This window comes from Lathamus discolor, chromosome 3 (genome assembly GCF_037157495.1).
Source record: "Lathamus discolor isolate bLatDis1 chromosome 3, bLatDis1.hap1, whole genome shotgun sequence".
In the NCBI taxonomy this organism is placed as follows: Eukaryota; Metazoa; Chordata; class Aves; order Psittaciformes; family Psittacidae; genus Lathamus; species Lathamus discolor.
In genome coordinates, this window is record NC_088886.1 from 12,555,185 (window position 1) to 12,575,704 (window position 20,520).

The window sequence follows — 20,520 nt, forward strand, 5'->3', positions numbered from 1 at the left end:
CTGCCCTGCTAGACAGCCCTGCCTAGAGGGCAGCTCATGCCTCTCTGCCACATTGCTTTGTATCATTGCTCCACTGGTACACATGTTAGTGGGTATAGCATGTACCGTCTTCAAAATAACTGGAGGTAGGACTTACAGATCAATTACATTCTAACATTTCATTTTTGTTTGGGATAAAAATCCAGATCAAGGCACAAGGAAGATGGCAGGAATTTTAATCTGCTAACCAACAGCTTTGGTAGGATAATCTGATTTAATATCTCCTTGCAGCACTGAGCCATCTTCCTTGCAAGCTCCATGACAAACAGAGGCAGGCATTACACTCTACGTAAAAAGCACGTGCTTTGGAAGTCATTATTTACACCAGTTTTGGGTTGCTTGCAGTGGCTAACAGTGACTTTCTGGTTGCTTTCAAGGCACTGATGGAAATGTTGAGGATTCCCTGCAAAATCCTCAGGAGCCTCTCCTGCCCAGCAGTGCTTACCCCTGTAATTATCAACTGTAACTCTGCCACAGCCAATGCCTACTACATTTCACACGCTACTTGCACAGTGCACAGCTCCTGTGAACTCTGATGCCACAAGGTGTAAAACACCTTACAGAAGCTTCTTTACGGAACAATCCCATGGTTATCTTTAGCTGCTGAATTTCAGATCATAAAGAATGGAACTTTGGTTGATGGCTTGTGCTACAATTAGCATTACGACAGCAAACTCGAGGATCTGCACCGTTCTCCAAACCAGGAGCCTAAGCAGACTGCCACTGCTATTCTGCTTTGATCCCACATGCCCTCTCAAAGCTGCCCAAACATGATATACTTTGCTGACCAGACCAAGGATCTTTTGAGTTCAACATTTCAACAATGGCAAAGTGCTCTCAGGACCCTAAATGGAAAAAAATCCTAATCAACACTCATATTCTTTCATTACAGTTGAATTAGAAAGAATGCCTGGTGTCAAAGCAGTCCAACACTTTCCACGATAATATGACATTATCAGCTGCGGAATGATTCACCATTAAAATACCCCCAAAACCATTACAATAAAATATCAACTTTATAACTGTTAATAAAGTCCAACATCCATTTGACCAAGGGATTTGAGGGATTTGATATGTCAGCTGAGTTTTGCCTCCTTGTGAAGATTCATTAAAAATTGGATAAATATTGAACCTCTGGAATTTCCTAAAGGCACACATAGAGCAGAGGCCCTGCAGTTCCAGGGAGGGAGTGGGAAAAAATAAATAATAAAAAAATTAAATCCCAGATTCCACTTGCATTAAGCACGCTCCAGGTCTCACAGAGATGAAGATGATAAACAAAAATCTTGACCAGCTACTCATTCAGTGAAACCATCTTATCATGGGTTTGAGCAGGCACACCCTGGAAAAATAGTGTGTGACCCTGAAACTAAAATAAATTTATAAGTTCAATTACAATTTCACATGCAACTCTAAATATGGCATTGCCTAAATTCTGCAAACAATTCAAACCAAAGGTCTGCAAGCCATTTAAAGTGGACACAAGTCACCTTTTGTTCGGACTCACACTCTGTAGGAGATTCTACACAAGTTCTGGGATTTAAGTAGGCAGTCTTATCGGCTTTTACATTACACCCAAAACATTAAAGAGAAAAGAAGAAAGATTACAAACATTTGAGACTTTTATTCCTTGCTGTTGCTCGAGCTGTTCAGAAAAAGATAACTACACATATCACAGCTGCTCATTCTCCCAGTGCTGCATGAACCACTAGGACCATACCTGGGCTCCTCTCAGCTGTTCAGTGCCTGTGCAAAATAAATGTGGGCCCTATCCCTAGCTGGGAATACAACCTCTCTGCTCTGGTCCCTTGTGTGTGGCTGTTTCTCCTGTAATTCTTCCAGACTATTTCTGTTAGCATTTTCCTCAGCTGTCCCACTGCACTGAAATTGCTCTGGTTTCTCCCTTCTGTCTCATTTGTATTTGCTCTGTGTTCTTCCCTGTAACTTTTCTCTCGTTCCCCTGAGATTATTATTGAGGGACACCTGGGGTAGTATTTCATTTTGGTGTGTTTTCCCACTCTAGTTTCTGAAACAATTGTAGGGGCAAATGTGGAGTCTCAGCAGACAGCTCTCACTTCCACCTATACAGTAAGCAAAGCCCTGCATAGGGCTAAAGAACTAAAAACTGGTTTCCTGGCTTATAATTACTGAAATTCTCAGCTTTGTGGTTTGGCTCGCCAAACCCTGTTGTTTTGAGCTACATCTCAAACCTTGTGGTTTTGTTCTGCAGCTTGTCACTGGCAAGCTCCGAATCGCAGCACCACCACAACTGCAAACCCCAGGAGGCTGCTCCCCTGACGCAACCCCCTTGGGAGCTGCCGCGTCGGGAGCTCAGCCCCTTCCAAGGCTCCATGCTACTGCTGATGCTCGGCTGCCGCTGGTGTGGATGTTCAGTCTGATTGGACACAGATGTTCAGCGAGGTTTCCAAAGCAATTACTTCCCGTCAGGGAACGCTGTCCCTTTTTAGGCTGGGAGGAGACAGGCAGCCACCCCAGGAGCAGCAGGCACTGGGAGGGGAGGCACGCTTTTCCAGCCAGATTTGGGAGCTCGGACTTGCTGTTCGAGGTTGGGGGCATCCCCTGTCTGCTACAGTGACTAAGCCTGAAGTGCTTAAGGGTGGCCCCTGAGGATGTAATATCTCCCTTCCTGATTATCATAATGATAATAAGTCAGTAAATGAGTCTGAAGATTGCTTAGGCAATGTTCCCACACTACTTCATCACCTCCTGGCACCGAAGTGGAAACCATACGGTCCAGGCTGGAAACTGTGTTTCCCTGGGTCAAGTTCCCACCTTCATCATTTGTTGGTTTTATTGTGCACCTGCAGCCTCAGTCAGAGAGGTGACAGCATTCATGGTGCAAAGGGCTGCCAAAAAGGGCTGCCAATATAACCATAAAGAAACAAGCAACAGAGAGAGACTGAAGAAGGAAAACATGACTGAAGAGCAAGTCTATGAAGGCCACAGCATTTTTAAGTAATCCTGGAGTGTTTTCAAAATTGGATAGTTGTAAAGGACATCACTAAAGGCTTTAGAAGAGACAATTTAAAAAGCAGAAAGAGTATGGATGGGCCAGGGCTTTCAAGCCAGTCTCCTGTACAGCTCTCATCCAGGGAGAGAGACAGAAATATCCCCTCCAGAAACACCACCCCAGGAATAAGTGAATACAGATATGACAGGCTAGAGATGGCAGGTTATGAGGAGGGCTCACCTACGGCAGGGCTCACCTAATAGCTACAGGGACAAGAAAATCCAGCTTTAATCCCTCATTCTGACCATTTGCAGAATACTGAGTGTAAAGGGACAGTCAGTTGTAAACTATTTTTGTCTCCATTCAGTTTTCCATCTCTTGTTAACAGATTTACCAAGGCAAAGCACAACATACACTAAAATAAGATGGGGAAATACAGAGACTTAGCCAAGAAGCACACCTCAGCAGAAGATGCAAACAGGATGAGTCTCCCAGAATAAAAACATTTCTAATATACTAAGCAAAATGAAGAGTAATGACTCTGCATCCTGATGACACAGGTGCTGCCTCTTCTATACCTGTCATACTACTGGATTTAGGAGTAGAAGCAGCATTACTCTGGAAGACTTCTAAGTACGACAGGAAGGGGACAGGAAGACTGCAAAGGTCAGCTATGTGCAACCCAAAGCTGAATAAAGTCTGGGTATGGAATACTCTGCTGCAGAGCAACAGGAAAGATTAAGACTGGAGAGAGAACCTGTGGTAAATGGACAGTATTGCTTTTCAACTCTGGGAAAACCAGAAAAGGAGAGGAAAAAGGGCATGAAGGAAAGAAAAAGGCAGGGGATGCTGTACAGTCACAAGACCTCACCGTGCCTGGGAGCACATGCCTGGGTGCTCACTGGGATCTCTGCCCCCACCCTGACTGGAATGCAGTTTATTCTATACCCGCCATGCACAAGCACTCACTGTCACAGAACCACAGGGTACAGAAGAACCACTGCAATCCATCTGCAGAGGTTTTTGAAAGGTTTCTGCTCAGGCGTAACTGGATTAGATGTGGAAGATGTATTTCCACTAGAGAATAACCATCTTATCAGCCAACGCTGCATTTCTCAGCGGTCAAGTAGACACGGAGGCCTAGAAAATGCTCTTCTACAAGTGGTAATATAAATGAAGTTGCATCATTTGCACCGATTATCAAAGCAACAAGGAATTTTTAGCAACAAGAACAGAGGTGCTGAGAGCCTGCAGTCTGGGTTGATGGTCCACTGCCAGACCAAATAGCCCCCACTTACATATATTTACCCAACTTTCTCAAAGTGATGGAGAACCCCTTACCACCCTCTGTACACGGCTCCAATGGCCAGCACTTGTTTTGAATGTTCCTATCTTCAGTTTCTAGAGTCCAGAAATCTCTAGAGTCTAGAGCCTTTTGTTCCACTGTTATCTGCTCCACTGAAAAGCTCTTACTCTGCCTGAAGCAGGGAAGTTGCAGATTGTGCTCACACTTTTCCCTTTGTCCTTCTGTCAAAAGAAATACAGCCGTTGGATTATCCAAAAATGGGATACTTCTAATATTTTATAGTTTTCTTTCCTCTCCCCAAATACCCTCCCACTAAGACTAAAATCAAATGGTTGTTATTTTCCCAGACCATTCCCTTGTTGGTAGCCCCCACCTCCCAACAGCTTTGCAGCACCCAAGAGAACTCCTGAGAGGCTGTAAAACCCTCCAATTTGTATTTTACTGATGTTTCTCAGTGTAAATCTCATATACATTTTTTACCTAGCATTTTCAGCAGCAAAGCATGATGGAGACAAAGGCACCCCAATATGTGGTACTAACTAGAGCTTTTTTCTTTAAGCAAAAACCTAACTATTCTTTGTTAGTTGAGCTAATGATACTTCACTACACTGGCTGGAGATTAGTTTCCTTAGGTTTGATAACCAGGTTGAAAAACACAAGAGAAAGGAAACTTAATTCCAAGTAGTGGTTGCAAACTGCAAGCTTTGTGCCAGCTATGTAAACTACACAGCACCCTGGCTACCCATGAAACTGGAAGCTGCCCCATCCACAGATACTGGCTCGGAAAGCTGCAACTTCAATGGTGACAAAAGCCAGCTTGGACATGAGGGTGACACTGGTACATCACATAAGCTAGCTAGAACTTGGCAACATGCTCATTCCTGTAGCTGTCAGTAGGAAGTTTCTCCCCCATTTACCTGCAAGCATATACCACAAGTAAGCATAAAAGCATACTCAGAATAAGCCTACTGAATTTCAAACTTCATTTGACCTATGTAACTGAGTGCTACAGCTAACCTAAATAGAGATAGAGAGGGCCTCCTGTATTGCTGTTCTAACACCAACTATCGTCTTCTGATTCACAGGACTAGGTAGCACGAGAACAAGGCCAGCTCTGGAGAGGCAGGAGAGCAAAATTATTTTTAGGCTGTGCTGTAATTGAAGAGGAATTCCTTTTTTAAAAACGAGTTTCTATGGTTTTATCAGTGTAACTGAGAGCAAAATACAGTTCACAGTTGTAAGATCACAAAACGCTGTTAGAAGAGATTGTCCTGGGAAGAAAATGGAACTTGGAACATGTCAGATGAGCTGCAGAAAAACACTGAAGATTATTCTGACGAATACAGTATTTCACAAGTCAAAGCATAAATGATAGGTCACATACGGTGTGTCAGAAGATGTGTTTGTACTAGGTGCAAACAGGGTGATGGATAGACTGTACTACAGACTCTTGCTCAAAATGTAAGTTGGATTTTGAGCCAGAATTTGAAGAAATACTCCTGTTTTGGAAAATCACAGGAAAGACAGAAGTACTTAGTAAAGGAATGGATTTAGATAATTTATGTTTGTGTTGTGGTTTTTTCGCTTGTGAGTAATACAGTAATCCTTCAATGAAAATGTATCTAGAGCAGTTTCAGAAAGATCCCGAAGAAGACCAGGGCTCTATAATATCACCATTATTTACAGGGTATTTTATTCCCATAAGGGACCAGCCCCTTTATTTGACTATTATTTTTATGACATAGTTTATGAAATGTCATACTCTTATAACATCTATTAAAAGAATACCAGGGCTGAAAGGCCAAACACACGTGTTAGTAAGCGCTGAAGTAGGACCGCCCTGCAACTTCAGCTCAGGATTTCTGTTGTGAACAGTGACTTTCTAATTTTCCCATAAGATTTTTCTTGTATCACCATATATCTAAGTGTTTTCAAAAAAATCCTTTCATATTTAGAGCATCTCTGCAATATTTGGCATGTATTACACCATTTGACAGGGGAGAAAACAGGCAAAGTTGTATGCACAGTTTCTGTTGCCTCCTGATGTTCTACTGCAGGCACCTCAAGCTGAATTTTCAGCACATTTGTTAAGCTCACAGTACAACTCCATTGACTTTCCTGCTGCTGAATACCCACCTCTCCTGCTGAATACCCAGGTCTCCTGCATGTTTGCACCACAAGACTTAAATGTGTTTGCGAAATTCTCATCTAACTTGCCCAGCATCAACTGGAGAGATATCAATTTGACGGATGGACCACTCGGTGGATAAAGAACTGGCTGGATGGCCGCACACAAAGAGTTGTGGTCAATGGCTCAATGTCTGGCTGGAGACCGGGAACGAGTGGTGTTCCTCAGGGATCGGTGTTGGGACCGGTCTTGTTTAACACCTTCATCGCTGACATGGACATTGGGATTGAGTGCGCCCTCAGCAAGTTTGCTGACAACACCAAGCTGTGTGGTCTGGTTGATACGCTGGAGGGAAGGGATGCCATCCAGAGGGACCTTGACACGCTTGTGAGGTGGGCTGATGCCAGCCTCATGAAGTTCAACCATGACAAGTGCAAGGTCCTACACCTGCGTCGGAGGAATCCCAGGCACAGCTACAGACTGGGCAAAGAAGAGATTCAGAGCGGTCCTGCGGAGAAGGACTTGCGGGTGTTGGTCGATGAGAAAATGAACATGAGCCGGCTGCAGTGTGCGCTCGCAGCCCAGAAAGCCAACCGTATCCTGGGCTGCATCAAAAGGAGCGTGACCAGCAGGTCGAAGGAGGTGATCCTGCCCCTCTACTCTGCTCTCGTGAGACCTCACTTGGAGTATTGTGTGCAGTTCTGGTGTCCTCAACATAAAAAGGACATGGAACTGCTGGAACAAGTCCAGAGGAGGGCCACGAGGATGATCAGGGGACTGGAGCACCTCCCGTATGAAGATAGGTTGAGGAAGTTGGGGCTGTTCAGCCTGGAGAAGAGAAGGCTGCATGGAGACCTCATAGCAGCCTGCCAGTATCTGGTGGGGGGCCTATAGGGATGCTGGGGAAGGACTCTTCGTCAGGGACTGTAGTACCAGGACAAGGGGTAATGGGTTAAAACTTAAACAGGGGAAGTTTAGATTGGATATAAGGAGGAAATTCTTTCCTGTTAGGGTGGTGAGGCACTGGATTGGGTTGCCCAGGGAGGTTGTGAGTGCTCCATCCCTGGCGGTGTTCAAGGCCAGGTTGGATGAAGCCTTCGGTGGGATGGTTTAGTGTGAGGTGTCCCTGCCTATGGCAGGGGGGTTGGAACTGGATGATCTTGAGGTCCTTTCCAACCCTAACTATTCTATGATTCTATGGTCATTCAAAGGCTAAACCCCCTCCTCACGAGGTGTCTGTAATCAGGAGACGACTCTTCCTCCTCTCCTTTCCTCTCTCCTATCTACTTGTTCTACAGCTTCTGCAACTACTTATACCAAGGCTGAATGTCTTGTGCTACAGAAATTAGCCTAGAACTCAGTCTTCCCTCTCAACCAGACAGACAGCTGTGTTCTAAAAGAGCCACAATGTAACCATATAATTAAGGATAACATTTGCACAGGAGAATTGAATTAATGTTGAAAATGCAATCTTATTCTCTTGCTTTTCTTAACTTCTGGCAGCTTGAGTTTTATAACCATAAAGATCTTTTTAAAAGTCTTGGAGAGAAACTTTTTTTTTTTTTAATCGACTCAATTAAAAAGTCACCAAAAAATTAACTCAAGAAACACTCTACCAAAGAGAGCAACTAAACCCAGGGCACAGTCCCCTAAGTGTGACTACAAGCTCCTGTAAGCTACTGCATTCTAGATCAGCCACTGGAGGAGAAAAAATGGAGCCTCTTACAGGGCTCCTGAACTATTTCCACCTAACAAACCCAGAAGTGATTGAGGAGTTCCCTTATGGTTGTAAACCCTTCCTTTCTCTGCTGTCCCCAGTACCCATCACCCTTCAACATCCAATACTGCGGCTCCTGCCATGCACCAAACCAGGTTACTGACTCCTTCCTGTTGTCCAGGTGGCCGGAAGAAGGAGAATGAGTTCCTGAGAGTCCTTGCTCCCAGGTCTGTTGTCCATGCCTCAACCCTTTTGCAGAGAAGCAACGGAAGGGAAAATCCTATTTGTTTCTTACATCCTTGGAGATGCTGCATCTCAGCTAACTGTACGGGGAGGGCACCTGACCAGCGCAGGCAGGGCAGGGGAGCCCTAGTAGGACAGACTGTGTCTAAGCACTGTGCAGCATTGCCAGCGTCCAACAGCCCTATGGAACATCAGACCAAGCCATGGGATGTCACAGAACAGCAGGAGCCACAACAGGCTGCCACAGTAACACAGTCTCACCAATTCCCAGACACTGCCCTCAAGAACTGGAGAATCTCAGCAAAATAGTGTGGGAGATTGGGGTTTATTTTTCTAAACAAGGATAAAACTCTGCATTTTCAGTAGCCTCATCATGAGAGACAGCTAAGTTATTTTAGCTGAACTTTCCAGCTGTGCCAAATACATGGCATGGAAAACATCAGCTCAAAGATGACAGTGTAAGGAAAACGACAGAGCATTTCTCCCTTTGCTTATAACACAAAACATAAGATGATCCCAACTAAAAGCACAGCTACCTGCTCCACTTACAACAGTATGCCTGCACAAAAGGCAAAAAAAAAAAAAAAATCCCAAACAAAGCGAAAAACAATTAAAAAAAGCTATTTTTGCAGGTTCTGGTAACAATGCACGAGGACATCCCAGGGCATCTGAGGACACCCATCAGCAAAGCCGTTTTTAGGGAGCTGAACTGGTTCACAAGTTTGAATACAAACAACAATCCTCAAACAACACACATTTAGATTAAGCTCTTGGCACATTACAACAAAAAAAGCTAAAGGATCACCACAGGAAGAATTATGGCCTAGAAAGCCTCATCGCTTTCCTAAGTTATCTTAAAGCAAGTCTCTAGGGAAATTTTTACATTGCTTTTACAGCAAGAGTACACAGAAAAATCTCTCTTCTCCTATTTTGGGATCTTTGCTGAAATGAGTAGCCAAATAATCTGTATGTTCACTGAGTCTTCATACAGAATATATACAAATTATTCAGCATTCTTAAGAAGGAGAAAGCAGGAAGGTCAAAAGAACAAGAGACTGGGATGATGCCAACAAACTCCTGCCCTAGTTTCTTTTCTAGAGTTGCATTAATAATAGCTGTTTTACAAATGAAGAGTTGTTAAGTAACATTATTCAATATTCTTAAAAGATGAGAACTAAATAAACTGTAATCCAAACAGAACATTTACATTGAAAAGCTTTTTCTAAACAATCAAAGTGCAGATGCCTGGGCCAGGCTTAGTGTTTTCTGTACTTGTCAGTTATGCCCATGGCAGGGGGGTTGGAACTTCATGATCTTAAGGTCCTTTCCAACCCAAAGCATTCTATGATTCTATGTGCAAAGTTAATTTCACAGAAAAAGATGAGAACACAACTGAGGGACCAGCTGAGAAAAGCTTCCCAGCAGACCTACCAACAGCCTTCTGCATTCAACAGCTTGGGCATTTTTCTTCAATTGTATGTCTCTGATTAAAAAACTAAATAAAAAGTAAGATACTAACGCCTTTACAAACCTGGTCTTAACTAAGAAGAGAAGAAACACCCTTAGATGCATCCTGTAAATGTACAACTGTAAGAATACAAATACTACAGAAAAATGTGACGTCTTCCCAGAATCTTTCCTGCTTACTACCTTCACAGGGCCTGGTTGATTTTTCCTTTCTGTTGTCAGGACAAGTGTTCATATTAAATAACTGTGAGTGTTGAGGTAGGAGAGAAGCTGGATCTAGAAAGGGAGGAGGTCTGGGATTCGCACCCCACGCACACAGGAGCATCCTCTTCTCTTGCACAAAGAAACTGCCATTTTTCTTGGGAAGAACCAGAAGCACAGAAAACACAGCTGGAGCACAGGGAGAGAGATAAAATTTGGGAAGATAAAAGCACAAGGGGAGTTTAGCTACCTCACTGTTTATTACAGCAAGCTGGAGATATAGGTCAGCCCCCTGTCCTGGAGCCCTCAGTGCTTAGAGGCAGAGAAAATATTAGATTGCTCAGACAGCACCAACTATGCAAGTAATCCACAGAGCCCGCCAAGGAACACATGTGTTTCAGGCATAAATCGTCCAATCTATTCCTTTCTGAATTAACATCTGTCATCATGACACTACTCAAAATGACTGAAGACTGGATCGTATTAACAACCACACATTTTGGATAAATATTTACTGTTCAGATTTCTTTAATTTTCCCCAGTTTAAAGAAAAAAAAATGCAGATAGCAAAATTCTTGGAGCTGTGAAAGGGGAGTCTCTTTTCAGGCACAGATAGAAAGCATGTGATTTCATTTACAAAGTCAAATCAGTGTTTTTCCCCTCCTCCTTGAGTCTTCACACTGTATACGAGTGAACTCACAGCATCCTGTGGTGTTGCAATGCTTTCCAAAGGGCTCTTCTGGGGAATTTTGTTATGCTGGAGGTTGCTCACCTCAGAGATTCCACGAAGCCTTCTCCCTCGGGATGCAGAAACAGAGCTGGCTAATTGTACCCCAGGAAAAGAAAATTTTGCCGTGACCTTTGCAGGCAACTGGATGAAGCAAATAACTTACTTTCATAAAAAGCTCCTCAAGGGTATTACTGGCTTGCTATCCTGCTCCTCATAGTCAACAAGGGTGTCATAGAAAGTGAAGGACAGGGGTCCGGAAAGACACAGGTCAGGATGGTGAGAAGGCAACACAAGACTCAGCCCTGTCCTGGGTACTCCTTGGAAACAGAATATTCCCAGCCACTGGATTAAGTCTGTATTTTAGAAAAAGCTGTCAGCAGTAAGTGCTCGCCTCTGCAAGTGTGTCGTTTGAGTGTTACAGGCACAGATTTCTAGGAAATTACTTCTGTCCAGGATGATTTTATCTGGCTTCAGGTCCCAGCCACTACCTTCTGCTATTTCTTATCAGCACTGCTCGAAAGGCCAAGAGAGACCCTGCTGATATCTTCCTGGATACCCTGCATAGCAGGGAGCAGTGCCCCCTCAATCAGCAACTTCTTCCAGCCCTTTACTCTCATGCTGCTTGAGCAGAACTTTAGCAAGATACCAAGTCTTGATTTTAAGACTTCAAGAGCAAATTCATCAAGCCTGTAGGGCAGATGTAGCAGAAATAATTGTACCCATATTAATGTGCTGCCTTTCTTGGTTCTTTGCCTAGCTTCAGATATACTTCTTCCTGCTAAATTAAAAAGGCTTCTGAGAAAAAAGTGTTCCCTCTAGGTAGATTGAGAAACAATACAAGTAAATCTCCCCAAAATCTCATGCATAAGCTAAATAAATTGAACTCAGATCTCTTAGGCTAAGGAAGGCTTTGCAGACTTCAAATGATTTTGTAGTTCTTTACCGAAGTGTTAACACAGAACGTCTTTATCCTACTAGCACTTGCATGAGTAGTTGATACCCTCTGGGTAATGTTTCATTGTTGATGGTATTCTCTGACTTTTTCCATGTGCTGGATTCCCAAAGTACTGCTCCAGCATGGAGGAACATGAGCCGCACATGCAGGCAATGCAATATCCTCAGCAGGCATGGGCTGCACTGGTGGTAAAAGCCATGTACATCTGGATGGAAGAGACACCCACATGTTTGCATGTGAGGCCAGGTGGAGATGCTGCTGTGCAAGCACTTACATTGGTCTGCCAGGTACCCAGTCATGTATGTATGGGCCACCGAACATGTATGCCTTGGCCAGCAGGCAAACACCAGTGAGGGATAAAAGGAAGGACAGAGCCTCATGGGTATTTGCAAGATGGGGGAAATCTGAGATTACTGTCGTCCAAGAGGGAGGCATAAGGGAGCAGGACATAAACTCACCAGCAATTAGGCAATTTTGCTAGCTCTGCTATTTATGGAATTGCATGTTTCATTAAGATCAGCATCAGATTGGGAAGGAATTCCTTTACATTGCCTCAGATATTCCAAACCTGTATTTGACCAATGCAACCAACCAGTATAACCTGAGTTTACATGCACTATGACCTTAAAATGCACCTACCAGCATTTGCATAATATTGATGTCTGAATATTGCCAGTCTGCCAAATAAAGCAAGTGCAACATGAGCATTCTCCTGATGCTTTTCCAAGACAGGTGCACTAGCTTTTCAACTGGCCCCCACTCATGTTGGCTTTGCAAAAGAGATGTGGAAAAACTGCAACTCTTTAAATTATCCATCCTTTTTAACTTTAAGCCATACATCAAGAAGGAAGGAGTGATCAAATATCTAGTAAAGGACAGCAACTGTCAGTTGGATGGCAACAGACATCAGAAGAGATTAGAAAATTACAATTTTAGGAAGAAATTGTCTCAAGGTAAAGCAGGATGGTGAGGCAATTCCAGAAAGGATATAATAGAATCATAGAATGGTTTGGGTTGGAAGGGAGCTTTAAGACCATCTACTTCCAACCTGCCAGAGGCAGGGACACCTTCCACTAGAGCAGGTTGCTCAAAGCCCCATCCAGCCTGGCCTTGAACACTGCCAGGGACTGGGCAGCCACAGCTTCTCTGGGCACCCTGTGCCAGTGCCTCACCAGCCTCATAATAAAGAATTTCTTCCTAATATCTAATCTAAATCTACCCTCTATCAGTATAAGGCCATTCTCCCTTGGTCCTATCCCTATATGCTCTTGTACTCCAGGTGGGGTCTCATGAGAGCAGAGGGGCAGAATCATCTCCCTTGACCTGCTGGTCACACTTCTTTTGATGCAGCCCAGGACATGGTTGGCTTTCTGGGCTGCAAGTGCACACTGCTGGGTCATGTTGAGCTTCTCGTCAACCAATACCCCCAAGTCTTTCTTCTCAGGGCTGCTCTCATGCCATTCTCTTCCCAGCCTGTAGTTGTGCTTGGGACTGCTCCAACCCAGGTGCAGGACCTTGCACTTGGCCTTGGTGAACTTCATTGAGTTCAAAACCTCTCAATCTTGTCAAGGTCCCTCTGGATGGCATCCCTTCTCTCCAGCATGCTGACAGCACTACACAGCTTAGTGTCATTGTTAAAGTTGCTGCGGGCGCACTCCGTCACACTGTCCATGTCACTGACAAAGATCTTAAACAGCACCAATCTTAACACTGACCCCTGAGGAACGTCACAAGTCACTGATCTCCACTTGGACACCGAGCCACTGTCCACAACGCTTTTCAGTATGATCATTCAGCCAACGCCATATCCACTGAGTGGCCCATCTGTCAAATCTATGCCTCTCCAGTTTAGAGACAAGGATGTCCTACTAAGGCAATGACTCAGTCTCTTCAGGGGGTAAATTATGCTTGGGTCTTTTCATTCAAGAATGATGTGAAGGAAAAGGAACTACAGAAGAATAAAAATTCATCTGGAGCTCTCCAATTTTCACATCACAGCTAGGATTACTGCGCCAGCAATGAAGATGATGTTGTCTTGGCAGATGTGGAATAAAGGTTCTTTAAGGACTACCAAAGCCTAGATTAATGCTTCTTATTGTTTAATAGGAAGCATAGCGCAAGGAAGACTGGGGTTAGGTAATAGCAAGCAAAGCAAGGGACAAAAAAAAAGACAAAACCCATGCATGGTGCGGGAATGACTAGAAGGACATGCACATCAACAGTTTTCATTTTAAGGAGAAACTGTCTAAAATTGGGGTAACACATTTTTCCTACAAATATAGATAACTTTGCAAACTTTTGATACCTGGAATTTTTGATCCAGAAAACAGTGTAGTTACAACTATTTTTTTGTTTCATCTGCCCCAGAAGGTTTGATGAATGTGGCTACAAACTTGTGGATACTGATGATGATCCAGTCCAGGTGAACAAGTTTTAATGTCCAGCATGCATCCATCTGATAATATTAAATGCTGTGAAGGCACACTGCAACGGCATCAGCTGATGCTTGACAGTGTACTTACAGACACACTAAGTATGCCTGGGTGGGAACAACTCTCAGCTATGTAGCGACCTGCCTAATCTTATTATGCTGTTGCATGCAGGTATGTATGAAGGGCAAGCTCCAGCCTGCACTTCCCATACCAACAACCTTCCTTTAGGAATCTGGCCAGGAAGTCTCCCCCCAAGGCCCATGTTGAAAACTGGGTCAGTTGTCTGCTGAGGCTCCTGTATGGTCCTTACCACAGTGCTATCAAAGCTTGTTAAGAGGTATACAACCCAGAATGAAGGTCTTCTCTCTTTTCCGGTCAGCAGGGACAAGATTTTATATAGCATATCTATATATTTTCCAGCTTCTTTTCTAACCATGACTGGAGAAAAACCAGCTGATCTTCTCTCATAGGACACCACCATTCATAGTTTTCCTTACGTCTTCTGGAAATGGCTCTAATCTCATAAGCCAGTCAGAGAGAAGGATTTATTTTCTCCTTGGTTCCCTTTGGCCATTCCCACCCAAGCACTGCATTGGGGGAAGCAGGTCCTGACCGTGGGAGCACAAGCCCTCAGGCAGTATGCACTAGTTTTCTGCACAGCCAGAGAGAGATTAAAACCTAAAAAGAGTCAAAGTTGTCCCAATCATGTAGGAAAGACAAACTAACTCCCAGCTACTCTTTGTCAAAGGAATACAGAATATTCTCCACAGAATACATCATGCAGACTCTCCCTCCTCTTCTCAGTCCAAGACCTGGTAGGAGCCAGAAGAGCCTGTCTCATTTTTTTCCACTTTATTGCCAGGCATTTTCTCTGCTTCAGCATTTAGTAATGGTTCAGCTGCCTTGACTGAAGCACTGAACCATCCTGATGATATGATAAGGTATTCCTTAATATCAGTTCCTCCTAAAATCCCCCCACACTTTGTGAGTGGAAATGGCCTTTTGCACCGTGTGCAAGGACAGGACAATCATCACTAAAAAGCCTTTCTTGCCTCTTTCCCAGTGCAAGCCTCATCATGTCCTTTATGCACATTGGCTGCCTTACTCATCAACCATACCTTCCTATACAATATTTCTGAATGGATTAGTTATAAATGGCTATTTAGGTGAAAACTCAAACTTGTGAGAGAAATGGGACAACATTTAAGCTAACTTCCCCATTCAAAAACTCTTTTATAATGGAGCAGCAAGTCCAGCTTCTGTCCCCTTCCGCTCAAGTCCAAGGAGAGCGGGAAGACAGAAGGCAATCCCTACCCAGGCATATTTCTAAACAGATGGGCTAGAGCTCTGCCTCAGCACAGGACCAGGCATCATGAATCTGTAACCAAGCTTTGCATTCATAATGCATTAAGACAACCAGTGGCGGATTTACAGCTCCACCAAAATGAGATGAAGAATCTTTCTCACAGTCCTTAAAAAACTCAGAAGACCAACTGTATACAATATACTTTAAAGCAACAAGCCCCTGGGAGGAGGGAAGGGAAAGAAAATACTTGCAATCCAGAAGAAGGCTCTGGAGTGAAACCGCCAGTGGCAGTGCTCACTCCATTGCTCACCAAAGGCAAGTGACAGCACTGGAAAAAGCAGGTTCTCCCTACCTAGCCCAGACCCAGAGAAATTGTCTGCCCAAGTGCTGGGCTCAAGCTCCAAACAAGTTGGAAATACATACATATGGATGAAGCTTTACTTGGGATTGGACAGCTAGGACAGATTTACAGCCTCACTATTTTTCTCAAGCCAACAGGAGGAGCATGGTGGCTCCTCAGGTTTTTTTCAGGCATGCAAAACAGCCCACAGGCAAAGCTGGATCATAATCCAAGGAATCTACGGTGTACTATGAGGCTGTGACGTTCACAGTCTGCCCAAGCAAACATGTAGCATGACAAGGCCATTAACTAATGGAAGAAGAGAAGCTCTAAACAAAAGCTCAGCAGACAGTGAGGACTCTGGCAGCAGTCCGGCCTTGGCTCTAGCACAGTAACATAGCCTGATCAAAGCAGGAAGTATTGTGACATACATTTTAGCAGGACTAGAAGTAACCTGTTGACTTAAAGCAGGAATGTAGCTGCCAAATAAAAGGTTAAACAAAATCTGCTTTGCTGCCACATCCACAGGATCTCCACAAGCAGCAGCCAGCACACGCTGTTAACATAGTAGGAGGGGTTACGTTGTGCCCACTGCTGGAGTCTCAACATCTGCTGAAGGATGACTGCTCTTCAGATGGCACCAGTGCTGTGTGTGAGTTGTCAGAGGCATGCCCCTGCAAGGGACAGACAGCCGAACTTGGCCTCGCTCGCAGGCAGGTGCTCACTCGCTCCTATGACTTTCACTATCAAAGGGAGCTTCGACGTGCCGCAGGCACTCACTGCACAAGCGACTACTCCTGGCAAAGGCTGCAGAGATTCCTGCTAGAAACATCCGCAGGCTCATTATTACATGTGAAGGAAGCTTGTGAGCCGCCAATTTCTAGTTAAACCTTTGCCCTCACTTGGCTTCTTTACCACCATGTGCCAGATGCTCGGAAAATTGAGTCCCAGCAAGCAAGATTGCTCCTTCTGATTCACTAATGATGGGCAGAAAACCACCCTGGAGTCAGCCTCAGCACCAGGATGCGATGGCTGGTTTGCATAACTGGCATTTATAAATTCTTCAGTTCGTTTCAGGACATATCTACTCTCCACACAATAAACTTTCAGCTTTTTGACCACTATATTAATAGAGAAGTGCAGTATATGGCCAAACCACCCTCCCATTTTAATTCACCTGGTAGTTTGGGTATTGAGGAAGACCCTCAGTCACTGAGAGACCCAGGATGATGCCAGGTGGTACAGCCATGAGAAGCAGCAGGGTGAATCACAATACATATATGGGTAATACCTCTTGGCAAAAAGAGAAGTCCAGGAGAGAGTGTAACTGTTCTGAGTGACTGTACACGAATAATCCACCTCTGGGGATGCATTAGGAGCAGCCCTTTCACCAGAGGAGGGATGCCTGGAAGTGCAGCAGGCTCTTACAGCAATGACTGCAAGTCAGCACTGCCAGACCAGTCACCACAGACACACGAACAACCCACATCTGTGACCCTTCTGCAGTAATCATGGCTTCACGCAACTGCAGGCTGTGGGACTCCAACCCACTTCCTTTCCACTTACATATTGACATATTAGTCAGCATGGTGCAATACTCCCCTCTGCTAACCATGTCGCCCTTAACCCCATTCCACACTCCTTTCCCCCCTTTTTTGCAACAGGTGTAATTATCTTCTCCTTCAGTTAGAATAAACTTGTCAAATGACTGAAATCAGATTACCAGGGTTTTAGCTGCTCAGATTCACCCACCTTTCCCCTTCTTAAAGACAGCTCTGTATTCCCCAGCGATACCGTACTGCCCTGACTTGTGGCAAAACCCACAAATTTGAGTGCCAGCTCACCCAGAACTCTATGATGGAGACTACCTTTATTTTGCTACTGATGTTGAATATTTAGCCAAACTGGTCCTTTTTCTAGATTAATCTTTTCTCTCAAGGTTTTATTTGCTTCCAGATATTTCCGGTTTAGTGTGAAATAAAAAACAGATGAGCTTTTACTTTTTTTTTTTTTTTTGTTCATATCCCAACTGCTCCTCTTTCAGGACACAGCGACTCCCAGGGCACCGAGGCATCATGCAGATCTTCGGAAGGCTGTTGCACCAGACTGTATGTAACACACAAAATCCTCTGCCTCACTGTTCTGCTGCTGCTTCGGCATCACACTGATTCTTTTTCCTTGTAACATCTCCTGAAAATCTTTCTCTCTACAAAGCACTTATCCATTCCTCACTATGCAAGTGCTGCCAAAAGACTAACATAAGACAGAGCAAATCCTTCTCAGCTGCACGCAGAATAAACTTATCTGATCACTGACCCCAGCAATAAATAGCCATTTGCCTTTCATTTACTCTCTCAGATAAAGTCCTTTTGATTTTGCTTACTCGAGAGAGGACTAAGCAAGGATCTTGGTACCTGGCCGAGAATCTCTGATCAAGCAGGTCTAAGCAGCTTGAGGTCTGGTGTCTGAAATCTCATACCCAGCCTGTGATTGTACCATCAACACCTGCAGTTGCTATCAACATTCAGGGGCAAATGAATCATCAGAGGGCAGAGAGTTCAGCCCATTTTATTTGAGGAATGTGCCCACTTCCAACAGCAGTCATGTTCTTTAGCAGGATGCTTCCATCTCCCCTATCTCTGTCCTGAGGTCAGACTCTTGACTGTAGTGGAGATGAAGTTTTGCAGAGGGACAGGCCTATGTCAGATAAGGAATAAGCAACAATGGCATACAGAGCTCCCAGGTCTATCAAGTGCCTCTGGATGAATTCACGAAAAGAAGAAACTCTCTTTTCTCTGGAAAATGAGCTGAGAGAGAAACAGAAACTTTCCACAGAGAGCACTGGGCAGCGATTTATCATTTTTAACTTACTATATACTGATAAAATACTAACACTCACTACCAGAACAAACAGACGCCTACATCTTATTCCCAGGGCACTGCTAGTTGTCCATCAGGTCATTTCTTCTAGCTAAGAGACAGCACTTTTTGCATTGGCTTCCACAAAAAAAGCAGCTGTTCTAGCCACCTGCTTGCAGCTAAAGCCAGTGACAGCAAGATCCCAGCCTCAAATAGAGAGAGATCAGACTAGAGAGAACAGGACAGATGTTTTCCAGTCACCGGGACTGCATCCCAAAGTATTCAATCAATGAACTGGCTCAGCAGCCTCAAAATCCAGCAATGATTCCCTTTGGGAACTTGTGTAGAACAGGTAAGGTGTCACAGGATTGAAAAATGGAAAAAAGCAGTACCTAGCCTTAAGAAAGTAAAAAAAGGGAAGAAAGTTGATTTATGATTTCAGTTCTCAGAATATCAGGATTAATTATTTATAAGCACATGAAAAAAACTCCAATCCCAAACCCACAAAGGTTGAGTAGCAGTCCAGGTGGATTTGTCAAGAACAAATCATAACTGAAAAAAATAAAGTATTTCTTTATGCAGGAAAAAAGTATCACAGGGGAGAAGCAAGACATGAACTGGAATTCAGCGAGGTTTCTTACATATCACTTTCATAAACATGCCAAAAAATGTTATTAATGATACCACATATAATATTACAACTTCAGAAGTGGCCAAAAAAACCCCACTATCTAGGAGGAGTTCCCAGTGGCTCCACTGTAGAAATGGAAGGATGTTCTTACTTTGGGATCTGCCTAGGAACCAAGTTTGTTTAGTTTTCATTATCAACCTGGAGGATGAAATAAAAGGTGTGTTTATTGAACTACGGAGGACATGAATCTGGAAAGAATGGCAGGTATGCTGGTAAGCTCTGCCAAAAGAACTTGGCAAATTGAAGAAGTGTTCTGGAAGAAAGAATTGGTAGAGACAAGTGCACAGTGCTGCTCTTTGGCAGGAAGAAGGAACAGCACAAGCACAGGGTGCAGAGCTGGGAAGGATAATGTTTTTCAGTTCTTCCCGAAACCTGAGTCTCAAGGAACTGTACACTCACTTTCAGTCCTATGCCACTGTGGAAAAGACAGTCAAAACAGCGGATGTATAAAGAATGAGAACTGTGAGGCTAGTGAAGTAGCGGTTTGCTCCTCTCTAATTGCTGTATTCTGGACATTTTTGCGCACTGCTTTAAAAAAGGATGAATCAATTGCAGGCTTTCAAAAGAGCAACAGGAATTGAGATCTGGAAAACATCACCTACAAAAACTGAAAATAATGGAGTGTTTATTCCAAAGAAATGAAGGATAATGAGGCCAACCACAAACCCATTGAAGTAACATGCAGCGCAAGACACATAAGTTCTTTCTGCTCTCTGGCAAGCTGAGCACTGAAGCACGCAGTTAAGATCACTGCATTTTCTCTCCCCAGCATTCTAGCAAATTTTAACAAACTACTTGCTGCATTTTTCCAAGAGCAAGGGATACCATATCAGAATCCAGTGACAATCGCATGACTGCAAGCATCAGGTGGAAATTCAATTTGTTTTGAAGTAAACCAATCCATCCTTTGAACTTCAAACTAAACGCTAGGAGTCCCTACAACTGCCTTCAGGTTGCAAGACACTGACACTTGCAGGGCTTTCCCTTGCCCAGAAAGAATAACAAGAGTGTGACACAAACCAAAGAAAATTACTTTTGATTCAATTATTCATGTTATGAAGGCCTGTGCTTGTGCTTGCCCAGAGGCTGACAGGTAACTTCATCTGTCTGGTACCAGGAAAGCAATTGCAAGTTG

General features: G+C 43.9%; 1 protein-coding gene across 8 annotated transcripts in view; it reads right to left on the bottom strand.

Moving 5' to 3' along the window:
- The window catches only part of ST3GAL3 (ST3 beta-galactoside alpha-2,3-sialyltransferase 3), a 197,136-nt gene that overhangs the window by 29,687 nt on the left and 146,929 nt on the right, over positions 1 to 20,520 (bottom strand). The gene's annotated exons all lie outside the window — the stretch shown is intronic.